The sequence below is a fragment of the Oryctolagus cuniculus genome, chromosome 11, assembly GCF_964237555.1.
Source record: "Oryctolagus cuniculus chromosome 11, mOryCun1.1, whole genome shotgun sequence".
NCBI classification, from domain to species: domain Eukaryota; kingdom Metazoa; phylum Chordata; class Mammalia; order Lagomorpha; family Leporidae; genus Oryctolagus; species Oryctolagus cuniculus.
The window spans coordinates 108,398,007-108,412,267 of record NC_091442.1 but is presented as its reverse complement, the minus strand read 5'-3'; the positions used below and the strand labels follow the sequence as shown (position 1 = coordinate 108,412,267).

General features: G+C 48.4%; 1 long non-coding RNA gene across 1 annotated transcript in view; it reads right to left on the bottom strand.

The window, feature by feature from the left end:
* LOC127491089 (uncharacterized) overlaps positions 1-14,261 on the bottom strand; it is a 91,895-nt gene that overhangs the window by 27,225 nt on the left and 50,409 nt on the right. The window contains exons 4-5 of the long non-coding RNA XR_007919609.2: positions 3,489-3,628; positions 3,097-3,215 (exon numbers count right to left, since the gene is read on the bottom strand). This is a non-coding gene — a long non-coding RNA (uncharacterized lncRNA). The remainder of the gene's footprint in view (positions 1-3,096; positions 3,216-3,488; positions 3,629-14,261) is intronic.

The following is a 14,261-nucleotide window of genomic DNA, read 5'->3' as shown; positions in this document are numbered from 1 at the left end:
TGAGGGGACTTAAAGGAGTTTTCATAAAGATGTGAGCAGGTAGGGGGAACTGTGAAAGGCAGCAAGGTATCCAGAGACCTAGGAACGAGAACTCTGCCACGCTCCCTGGGCAAGCAGAGTAGGAGTCCTTGAATGTGGAAACTGAGAAGGATGGGAGAAAGCAACCTTGAGAAAGATGCAGTCAGCCCAAGAAGACCTGGAGGGGGCGCGCTGGTGGTGGTGGGGGTGCCCCGAGCTCATTCTCCCCTCTCCCGTCTCCTGCAGAACCATAGGAAGCCAAGGGCAAGGAAGCTTGTGGCTGATTGGGTCTGCTGACCGAAGGGGCTGGTGAGGCATGGGCTAGGCAGGGGATGGTGCCATCAGCCAGTCTGTTTCCACGGTGTCCTGAATGAGGACTTCTCAATTGTGTCCATGAAGAGGGAAGCCTGATGTTGGAACTTCCCAATCGTGAAAGACGGGTCCAGGAGACTCATTCCGGCTTTATGAGCTGAGCCTCCACCATCAGCATCAGAAACAACAGAATGTATCCCTCCCTAGTTGCCTGAGGGTGCGTCAGACGCTGGACTCATTTCAAGCATCAACTTCGAACCTTACACCATGCCTGGTGGGTGTCCTTGGAGTTACTGCCCTTCTACAGGGGAAATAGAAGGCTTGACTTCTAAAGGGTCAAGACCCACACACTTGAGAAATGATCAGGATGTCTGAGTGCGGGATGAGTGAGGAAGGTGACGATGCTAGCCACTAGCATGTTCAGCCCCTCCCGGGTTCCAAAGCACTGACTCCGTGACTTTCACAGTGCCCTTGGCACTCTATCCAGTCTGCAGACACTCTGCCAAGTCTTTCTGCTGCACTTCTGGGTCGAACGGACCAACCGGTAGACCCTGGCCACCATCAACCACGGCTTAGCCCTCATTCCTCTTTTTTCTGACCCGCTGCTTCATTACTGGGTTCTACCTCTTTTCTGGGGTGGACCTTTTGCTCACACAGGAACCCTGGGCTTGCACCTCTGCTCTCCATTAGCTGTGACCCACTGGGCAATCATACCCAACACTGTAACCCATGCTCCCTTCTAAACCCGAGCCTGGGGCTGGGGCTGAAGTCCTCATGTGATGGAAAGACAGTCCAGTTAATAGCATTGTCCCTACTGGGAGCAATGGCACTTACTGAACCCAAGGCAAAGTGACATATCAACACTATTTCATATTATCCCATGGAACTCCATGACATAAGCAAGAGTCTTTATTATTCTCATTTGCAAATGGGAACAGAGGCTAAAGTAATGTGCCTAAGGCAATGTGGTATCAAATGGAAGATCAAGAATTTAAGCTCATCTTTGTATCAGAAGCACCACACTGTACCACACCAGCCTCCTAACCTGGAAAACTGGCAGCACCCAGACCTAACGGCTCCCCTTAGTCAGGGTTTTCCAGAGAAACAAGACCAAGATGATACATTGGTAGGGTTAGGGTTAGGGTTAGGGTTAGGGTTAGGGTTAGGGTTAGGGTTAGGGTTAGGGTTAGGGTTAGGGTTTGGGTTCAGGTCACACTCACATGATTATGAGGGCTAAGAAGTCCCGAGATCTGCAGTCAGCAAACTCAAGACCTAGGACAGCTGACAGCATGGTTCCTGTCCTGAGAACCGTGACAGCTGATGCGGCCAGTCCAGATCTGAGTCTAAGACTAGGGCAGGAGGGCACAGACAGCCCGACTGGAAGACAGGCAGGCAGAGAAAGGAGGGTTCTCCCGCAGTCAGCTTTTTCATTCAGTGAATTGGATGGAGTGCACTGATATTACCGAAGACCCCGGCTCCACTCAGCCTACCCATCCACCTGCTTGTCTAACCCAGAAACAGCCAGAATCGTGATCACCCACATATCCGAGCACCCCATGGCCCTTTCATGCAGACAGTTAAAATGAACCATGGCATCCCTCCCAATGTAGAAAACCCTCCCTCATCATCAACGTGAATTCTCACTCTGCGACCTCTCCTTCTTCATTGGAAAGTTTGCAACAGATCTGGGGCAACTGCTCACCAGTCTGTGCTTCCTAGAGCAAAGGAAATGAGGGGATCTCCACCAGATGGTGTTTTAGGGTCCTACAGAAACCATTTTGGAACAGGAAGAAAGGCCCAAGTTGGAACAAAACGTTCTTAGATGAAATGAGCTCTCTCTCCCATCTCCCTCCCTCCCTCCCTCCCTCCCTCCCTCCCTCATTCCTCCCTTTCTCTCCCTCTCTCTCTCTCTCTCTCTCTCTCTCTCTCTCACACACACACACACACACACCCTTGCCATACTTTCCAACTACTCATGGGACATGAAAACTTGTCACTCCGAAGAACATGGGAATACCCACTGGGCTTCCTTCCTAAACCTCACATGTGTACACCTGCAAGCAGGCTGTGGCAGAGGGACCAGGAACATTTCCCAGCCCATCAGTCCACTCAGCCCCCACCCCATCCACACAGAGGGCAGCCAAGGAATATCCTCACAACAGATGGTACTGACCTAGGAGTTGGCTTCCTGTTCCCCGGCGATGGTGGCAACCGTCCCACAAACCCTCCCCATGACCCACCAAGCCGCATCCCGTAAGACACTTCTGGGACATGAAATGAACCACTCCTGATCCCTCTCTGCAGCGCCTCCAAACCTCCCCAGTCATCCCTGGCAATTCTGAGGCAGCCCCAAGACACAGGCAGCTCGAACTGTGAAAATCACTTAGGCCTGCAGCGCCTGCCTTCCCGCCTGGGAGTTGTACCAGGGACTTATTTTTATAGCCTTTGCCTCTGCCCTAGGGACCCCGGCTTGAGACCAGCTTAAGGATTTAGAAGAAACAAATTTGCAACTCGCAGCTGAAATCTTGGAGCAGGTGATCTAACATCCGGAGTTCTGAACCACTCTGGTGAAGAAGTGCTTTCCCGAGTTTTTTAAAACCATGCTGTCAGTGGGAAAGAGGAAGAGGAAACTGACAGAGTGTTGATGCAGCTTACAGGTCCATTTCCTGGCTTCATTCTCAAACAGTTCCGCTGGACCTGAGGCTACTGGATTTAGAAACTACACGATAAACACAAATAGTAATAATGACGCAGCATGGGGTTTACCTCCAAGCTCCTCCTTGCCAGCGACCGTCAGGTGCTCTCCAAATTGCCTGATCTGTCTGATCTGCGCTTGGGTCAGCCCAGATGGCCAAGTTTCTTTCCCGGAGGCCGGATCCCCACATCTGAAAGAGAACCAGTTCTCTGCACCATTGCTTTCAGCTTCTCCCTTCTCCATGGTTTTCTGAATGCTTTGCACCTCCTCACCCCAGTTCTGTCTCCACTCAGTCAAACCCCAAGCAAGCAGTGGACAAGAGGGTGCAGTACAGGAGTCGTGGGAGGGAGGAAGCAATGGGCTGGATGCTTATGCTGGGCCTAAATTCATATACTGAAACCTTAACCTCTGACATGGTGGTGCTAGGGGAGGGTCTTTGGGGGGTGATGATTAGGATTTGTACCTTTGTCAGAGACCCCAAAGAGCTCTCGGGCCCTCTGTTTGCTGTGTGAGGATGCAGCAGAAGTCGTCCGTCTGTATCCCAGACAAGGGTCTTCACGTGAACCTGACCGTGCTGGCACCCTGTTCTCAGACTTGCAGCCTCTGTAACAGCAAGAAATACATTTCTGTTGTGCATAAGCCACTGCTCAGCCTATGGTATTTTGTGTCAGCAGCCTGAGCTAAAACAGAGGATGACATGATTAGGGTGAAGTCTTGATAAAAAAAAAATAACAGTCCTTGCATGCATCAAAGCCCCACTGTTTGCCTGAAAAATAAGAGAGCTGGACATGAGGTTCTCTGAGGGTCCAGCCAGCCTCGATGTCTGGCACCCTGCATGCAGCCTGCAACCTGTTGCCTTTCCTCTGCCTCCAAATGCCCCCCCAAACCTGCTGTAAAGCGAACACTTCCCCCCAAATAGCATGGTTGTTCTGTTTTTGTGGGTTTTTTGGTATCATGAAAGCTCACAGAGAATCATAACTCTAGCCTGCTTTGGGCTGCCAATCTGTGTAGCTGCTTCGGTTGACACAATGGTTGGGGACTCCTGGCATCTGGGTGGGAGGAGGCCAAGAAGGCTACAAGGTTCAAGGCCATGCCTGTCCCTGGCATATTCAGAGGTACAGAGCAAGTGTTTGCTTGTTGAACGAGCAGAACAGGGCCATGGCTTCCCTAAGACCTCACTTGCTAGAGGAGTAACTTGCTCCTCTGAGCCCCTTCCTGTGACTCTTGTACATTCACACACACACACATACACACACACACACACACACACACACACACGTAGGCAATTTCCGCACATAGGAATGACAAGCTGGGAGCACTCATTCTTCTGTTCTATATGATAACCCGCAGAGGCAAGGGATGATGGTCCCCTAAAGAGGGCATGAGGGCCATTTCTAAATCTCCTCCTTCCCAACACCAGACAGGGCTCAGTGTACTGTTCCACTCCCTTTGATGTTAGCCACGACCCAGTGACTTGCTTGGCCAGTGAAATATGAGTGGATGTGATGTGTGCCATTCATGGGGGGCAGGCTGAAGAGCTAGTGGGTAAAAGGCACCATGTATCTTTCCTGTCTCTGTGGTGATGGTGGGGCCTCATGGCCTGGGGCCTGCGTGATATCTCTGCTGAGAAGGGTTGGGTCTGTAGACTCCAAGTCCTGCCCTAGTAGACTGATAACAGAATGCAAGGAGGCACCATCTGTTTTCCTAGGCCAGTGAGATTGGAGGTTCCTTGCTGCCACTCTACCACCTTGCTTACCCTGTCTGCTAGAGTCCAATCTGGAGTTTACAAGGGAAAACAAATAAAAAGCATGCCGATTTCTTTACTCAACAACTGAGTAACAAGGGGAGTGGAGACCAAGACAGCAAGAAGCAGTGCACTTAGCTCACTGTTTGTTTAGTCCAGGCGACACTGGAGTGGAGCCATCTTCCCCGTGAAGAGTGAAGGGGATGGGATGTGCAGGTTCCCTGGCCCGCCCAAGTCTTACAGTGTTATCTGGGCATGGGCTATCGGCCAGTTAGAGTGGGGATGTGAGTAATTCGCTGAGTTTCTGTAACAAATATCATGGACAGTGTGGTTCAGTTCCAAGACTAAGGTGTCAGCAGGGCTGATTTCTTCCTTAGCTTTTCTTCTTGCCTTACAGGAAACCGTCTTCTCCCTATGCCATCACATGGTCTCCCCTCTGTACGTGTCCGTGCCTGGATCTACACTTCTTATAAGGACACCAGCCATATGGGACTTGGGTTCACTCCAATGACCTCATTTTACCTTAATGAGTTCTTCATTGACCCTGTCTTTAGACAGTCTCATGCTAACGCACTGGGGTTAGTACTACGGTGTTAGACCCTCGGAGTGAGGATGCTAACACGTCTCGAGAGGCACACCCCAAAGACACAGAGTCCAGACCAGCTGATGCAAAAGCAAGAGGATTTATTCGGCGTCTGCGCAGACGGGCTTCTTGAACTCGGGAGTCCAGAGAGCGCCCCCAGCACAGAGCCACACGGTTTATATACCTGCAGTGACCAATCAAAAGCACTATAGTGTCCGTGCACACAGCAGTCCAATCCGTGAGCTGATCATGTGAAGGGCATGCGTCTTCTATCCAATCAGCTATGGGATCACACGGGAGGCCATGCACCTCGTCGCCATTTTGTTGTTTACTTCTTTAGTAGTTCCTTTCCCTGCCAGCGCCATCTTGTTCACTCTGAGGGGGACGACGTCTCGCTCCCTTTGTTCCCCTGGAGGGAGAGCAGTTTCCCGCTTCCCACACCGTTATTTGAGTATTAGGAGGCATACAAACTGGGTTAGGTCTTAGCACAGCCAGGCACAAGTGTCGCAGCTAGCTAAGCATAGGGTCCCTTATTTTTATAGCTGCACCTAATTTTAGCTTTGGGGGAAAGAGTTTAGGGCTATCATTTTTAAACTTTAATTTTATTTGGGCAAAGGTGACTTCTTGTTTTTAATAGTGTTAGCTTAAGTCACTCCACCTTGGTTTGATTTTTTTTTTTTTTTTTTTGACAGGCAGAGTGGACAGTGAGAGAGAGAGACAGAGAGAAAGGTCTTCCTTTGCCGTTGGTTCAACCTCCAATGGCCGCCGCGGCCGGCGCGCTGCGGCCGGCGCACCGCGCTGATCCGATGGCAGGAGCCAGGAGCCAGGTGTTTTTCCTGGTCTCCCATGGGGTGCAGGGCCCAAGCACCTGGGCCATCCTCCACTGCACTCCCTGGCCACAGCAGAGGGCTGGCCTGGAAGAGGGGCAACCGGGACAGAATCCGGCGCCCCGACCGGGACTAGAACCCGGTGTGCCGGCGCCGCTAGGCGGAGGATTAGCCTAGTGAGCCGCGGCGCCGGCCACCTTGGTTTGATTTTTAAGGTTCTTCAACGGCACAGGCATTTGGGCAAAAGGAACACAATTCATCCCACAACAGCAGGCCTCTCAGTGGGCAACACAGCTCCAAAGTGGAGCAGAAACAAGCCTCCTCCTGGTCTCCATGAGGCTACTCTTCACACTCCAGTCTTTTTTAAATTCACAAAACCTCAATCACTCAACTTCTCGGAGACTCGAGTGACTACTTCCGACACGCAGGAACTAGGCAGGAAAATTAGGCAGGAACAGTTGAGCTGGAATAGTTTCTCAAAATCTCTGCATATCCCTGCATTGCCACCCTCCCACCCCCTGACATCCAATTGCCCATGATTCACCTGTGTCTCATCCAGGGCCAAGGAGGAGGAGACACCATGACGGCCACGTGGAAGTTAAGATCCACATAGAGATGCCACAGAATTCCCAAAAAGCCTCTCACACACCAAACTCCACCCCTTTTGAATCTTCAATTAGGGCACCACCCCCTGCCTCAATCAAAGGAAAACTGACAAATATGAAAATACCCTTTAGGCAACTCTCTGGCCCACACATGACATCTCCACATGGGGATGGCCCACACTCACACATGAACGTAGATTCACTCTTAAAACCTGCTCTCACCTGTGCACTCTTTATTCCTCTGCTTTGAATTCTTACCTCTATTTGGGCAAGAACTTGAAATAAAAATTAAGATACTTATGCCCTTAATAGTTCCTCAGGGAGAGACATTGGAGTGGGGAAGACGTATGTTTCTGCCCACAGTCCACACCTGAGTTGCACCTGTGCCCTTAGTACCTACTGTAGGACTTGGCTCATGGAAGATGCTCAATAAGACAGCATCTTACTGACGTGAGATGTTGCTTACAGGCTTGGCTACACCACTGCTGTGCCACATCACTCTGCAGTGCAACTGTCTTCTGTCCATTGCAATCCAGCTGTCATCCCTGCAGGCAGAAAGGACTTCTTTGTGCCCCAACTTCACTCTGCCTTGTACTAGGTAAACCATGACTGCCCGAAGGGCTAGTGGCAAATAGAACTCTGGGTTTACTTGCTGGCTACTGAGTTTCTCACACTGCAAACAGGCTGGAGGAGAAAGGAATGTAGGAGGGCAGGGCCTGGCTCAGCACAAGGTAGGTGAACCCTATAGAGACAGGGCTGTCACCTAGCTCCCAGGTAAAACTGAGTCACCGTGGTGACAGCCATGGGTCCCCATAGTCCTAATGGGGTGGTGTGCCAAGTCCCACTGCCTTTAGGAAGGAAAATGGATGTGAGGGAGCCAAGGCAAGCATGCACAACTCTGCCCCTAGAAGCCAAAGTGGGCTTTTGAAAGATTAATGGGGCACTCAGCTCTGAACTTCTTAACAAGGGAGAGGGGGGAAAGCTTTCTGGAAAAACACCAGAAGCTTCCGGAAGGGAGAAGCGATTGAGGCTGAGGTGGGGCCCCTTCACGCTTTTCCCAATCATCGCTCTATGTTTTTCCCACGGTCTCCCACCCTCTTGCTCCTCCTGCTTCCTCTTCCCAATTCTTCTTTGAGATTTTGGCCTCCCAGAAATGATTTCCGTCTTCCTGCCCCAACTTCCAGTGCACCATCACGCAATCATCTTCACATTCATCAGGGTGTGTGGGAGGGGCATTGTGCATGGTAGAAAGACAGAGAGTGGAATACAGCCTGGACTGGCAACTGCACTTCGTGAATGTCTAACGTGCATGTAGAGACATGGATGGTATTCATCCCCATGGTGGGGCTAAGGGGAAAATCCCTCCCTACTAAAGGTGACGCTAATGGAGATGTCAGTCCTGCAGGGTGGGGCGTGAGGGTAGGTGTGCCAGCTCCATTGCAGCACCTGGTCAGAACTAGTGGTTCTGCTTGATGCAGTGATTGGTCTACCAAGCAAGGCCAATCAGAATCCTGAGGATCATTATGGGCTATGAGCTAGAAGGACCAGGACAACCCAAGGCTTCTGGGAACATCTTTTGTCTCTATGGAGAGTCTTCCAGAACAAAGCATGGTCCATGACAGGGCACAGATGGGGGCACCTGAATCTAGGAAAAGCAGCCTCATCAACTGCCACACCCATGGTTTCCCATCACATGAGCCGCTGTGGGGTTTTATGTTTCATTTTTGAGTTTTTGGAGTGCTTATCGATAAATTATAGTTTCATATACTTATGGGGTACATGGTCATCATTTTGTATTACAATGTAAAAGATTCAGTCAAGCTAATTAACATGTGTTGACTCAAATATATAACATTGTCTGTGGTTAGAATGCATGAAATTTACTTAGTGAGGGACAAATGCACAGTACTCAGTTTTCCCCCATATTCACTGTGCCATGGAATAGATCTTGAGAAAAGAAAGAAAGATCAAACTTATTCCTCCTGCCTGAGGCTTTGTACCCCTGACTACCATAATCCCATTCCCTCCATCTAGTAACTATGTTTCTACTCCCTTCTCCTATGAGTTCAGTTGCCTTAGAATCCACCTATAAGTGAGAATATGCAGTATTGTTTTGTGATTTTTTTTAGAACTAGCTTGAACTTGGTTTCTGCTAGTGTAATCAACAGAGCCTTAATAAATGTGTGCTATGACTTTAGGCAACTCAATGAAGCCTAAGTTTTCTCACCTAAAAATGGACTCCTGACCCTCATGCTTGTCTGAGTGGGGAGCTCCCCTCTCGTAAAGATGAAGACACCTCCGTGCACGCTTCCATACATAGTAGACGTGTCTCCCATTTGGCAGTGAGCTGAGAGCTTATGTCCCCTTCATTGTAGCACTCTAAGAGTTTCCCCTCAGGCTCTCTCATAGGCAAGTTCTCGTCTGGATACTCAGTACACACGCAAAAATTACACTCGCTAGTACTTGTGTGTCCAAGTGGTGTTGTCAAGAACTTGCATTCCAGTCATCCTTGCCAGGGAAGGGGCAACCAGCCAACTGTGTCCACAAGTGGCTAGGTGCTACAAGGACTGCACAGCTTTAATCCAGAAATACAGGCTGGGCGGAGAACTGCATCCAACCGAAGGGTCCTTTCGCTTGGTGTTAAAGTGGATACTCACGAGTCACACATGGGCTGTATTTTTCTGCCTTTCCCCGAGTCTGGGTGACGCTGTCTTCTATACGATGGACGTTTTTGATACGGCACCAACTCTGGAGCATTCCTCACAAACTCATGGTGATGCCAAGGCGAGCGTGTTGCCAAGCCAGCGCCTTCTCCTTGTGTCCCAGCACAGCACCTGCATTCTCCCAAGCTCCAGGCCCCCTGGCATGGTCGTGCTGTACGTCTTCCACTTCATTCCCAAGTCCTGAATATTCTCTCTTTCACTACCGTCTCCAAATTCCAGACTACTCACTTGCCACATGGATTGTTTCAGGAACCTTCTATCTGCTTGCAAATGTCAGCCACCTTCTCTTAGTAAAGTCGCTAGCAATAAGTAGTTCTGCTTGTAAAGTCTGTACTTCCCACCTGCTATGGGACTGAATTGCATCCCTCCCCACCGAACTCACGAACCATGTGTTGAAGCCCTACCCCCTACTGAAAGGGTCTTTGGAGAGGTGATTCGGTTTAGAGGAGGTCAGCAGGGATCGGTGCTCTTATTGCGGGACACCAGAGAAACAGAACTGCTGTCTCTCTCCACGCATGCACAGAGAAGCAGCTGTGTGAGCACACAGCATGACAGCAGCCAGCTACCAAGCAAGAGGAGGGCCCTCACTGGAAGCTGACCATGCTGCTGACACAATCACGGATTTCCATCCTCCAGAACTGGGAACCAAAGGCACTGCTGTTGCACAAGGCATCTCGGTTATGGTCTTTTTTTTTTTTTTAAACAGCCAACAGCCCGTGGTAACTAAGACATCACGCAAAATGTTCCACATTAGCGCCCAGGTAAGAGGTGAGAGCTGCTCTCTTAGATGTAAATGTTTCGAGGAACATCTGGCCACAGCTCAGCCTCTGCGGAGGAGCTCTCACCTGACGATAACCCACACCCCCTGGATGTCTCTGGTACAAGTCAGTGTCACTCCCACGTGATGATCACACCTCATGCTATCTTGTTTTCCAAAACTGCTCTATATTGCTATGTAAAAGTGAGATTTATGGTCATGCCTAGGAATTCTTAGTTTTTCCTGTACTATCCCTGACTAAAGCAAACAAGTAACTAAAATATTTTCCCTGTTAAAATCTCCCTATAAACAAGTACCTGGAATAGCAGATAGATAAACATCTGCCTCTGGTTTCAGTGCTTAATCACATTTCTCCTGCATGCACTTTGTACTAGAAAGGCTGCGCAGCTGTCCAAGACAGACCCTGGGTGTTCCTAGGACCCTCTGGGTCACGCCATGCCTTTAGAGTAAAATCAAATGGCTTGAGGCCTCAGCTTCTGAAAATAGCATAACCTGGACAGCTCTTAACAGCTTTCAGGAGAAACCAAAAGCAGCATAAAGAATTGTGAAAGCCTTTATAAATGTTAATTATAGTCAGGGAGTCAAAAAAAAAAAAAAACAAGGAACAGGAAACACAACAGGATTCAGGGGCTCCCCTAGGTAGAAGTGTATTAGCCAGCATGAGGTGGCAGTCGCCCACGTCTCAGGGACTTTCACATGAACATCTGTTTCGCCCACCGAAAGCCATGACAGATCCCATGACTCTGCAGGGAAACTCCCATCCAAGTGGTAACTCAGGAGCCCACTGTGTCCCCATCTGTGATTCAGTTATCTCCACACATGGCTTCTGGAGTCACTGAGCTCAGGAGAAAGAGAGCCAACGTGTTAGAAAGAAGCTTCTCGGGGCCAGCGCCATGGCTCACTTGGCTAATCCTCCACCCATGACGCCGGCATCCCATATGGGCACTGGATTCTGTCCCGGTTGCTCCTCTTCCAGTCCAGCTCTCTGCTGTGGCCCGGGAAGGCAGTAGAGGATGGCCCAAGTGCTTGGGCCCTGCACCCGCATGGGAGACCAGGAGAAGCATCTGGCTCCTGGCTTCGGATCTGCCGGCTGTAGCGGCCATTTGGGGAGGTGAACCAACGGAAAAGGAAGACCTTTCTCTCTCTCTCTCTCTCTAACTCTGCCTGTGAAAGAAAGAAAGAGAGAGAGAGAGAGAAAGAGAGAGAGAGAAAGAGAGAGAAAAAGAGAGAGAAAGAGAGAAAGAGAGAAAGAGAGAGAGAGAGGAAGGAAGGAAGGAAGGAAGGAAGGAAGGAAGGAAGGAAGGAGGAAGCTTCTCGCTACCTCCACCTGGGGATGATGCCCGTTTGTTTGTGGCCCGTTGGCCAGAAATAGTCACATGACTTTTCTCAACTTGCTAGGAAGTGGGGAGAGCTCATGCCTGTGTAGTGAGCAGTCAGCGTCTCTGCCATTGGGGCGGATCTCAGATCCACTCACTGACTTTAATTCAGTTATTAAGGCAATCCTTGAAAATGTACAGAATGTTCCTATTTATTCTCCTATTCTCTCTAGAGACTGTAGCAGAAAGAGAGTGAAAAGAGAGGTAGAAAAGGGAGAATAATGATTTGTCCATTGATTTGACCTTAATTTTCTTGGAAGACAATTTAATATTTATATTTGTATCTTATTTTAGAGAACAATGCTTAAAAAGTTATACTACCTTGAAATGTTTTATTTATAATTTATTTGAAAGGCAGAGAGAGAGACAGACAGGAATTTCCCATCTTCTGGTTCACTCCCAAATGTCTGCAGTAACCAAAGCTAGGAGCCCAGAACTCAGCCTGGGTCTCCCATGTTGGTGGCAGGGACCAAAGTTCTTGGACCACCACCTGCTGCCTCCCAGGGTGCACATGAGCAGGACCTGAAATTGGGAGCAGAACCAGGACTCAACACTCAAGCGCTCAATATGGAATTCAAGCATCTCAAGCAGTATCTTGACTGTTATGCCAAATTTCTACCCCCTCAAAACTTTTTTAAAAGGCATCATGGACTAATGGTCTAGCAATCTGTGTACTAATCCCAATTATTTCATTAGTCAATCTGTGACCTAATGTCTAATGTCTAACTTCACTTCTCTGATTTCCATTGTTCTCATTGGTACATTGGGAATGGGGGGTAACTCATGTTCTTCACTGAGTTATGGTGATGTCTGAAATATTTCCCAGAGTTCTCTGCTCATAATAGGTGCTAAAGAATGAAAATCCACGAGTAAATTAACTGCTCCCTATTTAATCTATCAGCAGCTACTAACACCATGATATTTAACAAAAATGGTGCAAAGAACATAGTGTCATTTTGGTCAACGAGAATGTCATGGTTGATAAATTCACTCCTGCATGCAAATGTTTTTAAAAGAAAACAATGCTCATTCTACTCCACTGAGCTCTTATGAAACTTAAATTAGATGAGCTATGAAGAGGCTGTAGAAAGCACCATATAAATGGAAGGTGTTGATAATTTCATGACCAGGGCTGGCTTCCTAGGTACGTGACCTGCACAGTCAGCTGAGGCCCTGAACTTCAAAGGGTATCACGTCTTGTTTAGCATCTGCTGTCGCCATCTTGACATTGATCATTTCTGAACTAGGAGCTCCAAGCTCGTGTTTTTCACTGGACCCCACAAATGATATAGCTAGTTCTGGTGGTGACTCAAAATTTTGTTCTTTTTATAAAAGAAGGGGAGTTTGGAATGCTTTCTCTGGTCCCTTTCAGTCCTAAAATTATATGATTCTTAAAAAATATTCCAAATGTTGTGCCATTTTTATTTATTCATTTTTGTAAAAACCCTTTACTTCTGCTATTCTCCTCTTCCTATTCAGATATTTCTTAAAGTATCTGTTATTTCTCACAAGCTCTCAGCCTTTCAGCCTCCACTCCCGTGAAACTCTGGGAAAAGATTTTATTTTCCCCACTAGATTCGGTCTACTTAGCTAAAATCCTTAGAGACAATTTCAACCTTGTGTTTTTATGAGGCCTCTTTCAAAGCCGGCCCTGCTGCATACTTAATGGTCTGGATTCTAGACTGAAGACGTGGATTGGTATTGAGTCATGTGCTTTATGTTTTTGCAGAAGAACATATTTTTTGAACAGCTACACTGAAGAGAGAACTTTGGAGGTACAGTGCTCTGCTTCCAAACCAGAGAAGACATAGAATAGTTAGTATTAGTAGACTCAGGTTCAAGGTCTTGCCTAACAAAGTTGCTGAGATCTCTGTGGGCCTTCAGGGCTAAGTACTATCTAGTTCATAGGGTTTTCAGGGGAGAAAATTAAAATAATGGCCTGGAAATTCCTTTTAAGGTGTGATGAGTCTATAAGAGGGATCCATATGTCTCAAAGGTTTCTTCATTTTAAATAAATACTCCAAGAGTGAATTATTCAATCGTGCTAACCTGAAGAACTCAAATTATCCTGTACTCCTGTGTGATTTCTCATGAAGGTTAATTAACTCTGCAGATTCTACTAGATTAGGTAAACAACAGGTTAAGCTGATGGGTATTCTGTAACACCTGTGAGTCTCACAGTAAGCCGGGATCACACCAAGAACTTTGATAATGAGTCACAGACGATCCCCGAACGCCCCCACTTCAGAGAGGTGAACTCAACACACTTTTGACTTCACAATGGTGCAAAGCTGATAGGCACTAGGCAGAACATGTACATCAGCTTCTGACGCTGGGTCTTTTCCTGGGCTGCAGATTTGTGGTGGGATGCCGCCTCTGACACCGGGAGGCGGCAGTGGGCACGGCCCCAGCCAGCACGCTGCAGTGGGCTGTGTGGCTGAGCTGTGATGTTCCATAGGTTAGAGAGACTCAATGCATTTTTCCACCTGGGATGTTTTCAACTCATGATGGGTTTATCAGAACGTAATCTCCAAAAGCGGGGTTATTGGTTCTTTAAATTTGCTTTGAATTTGAGAAGCAGGAAGACAGAGAGAGAGAGT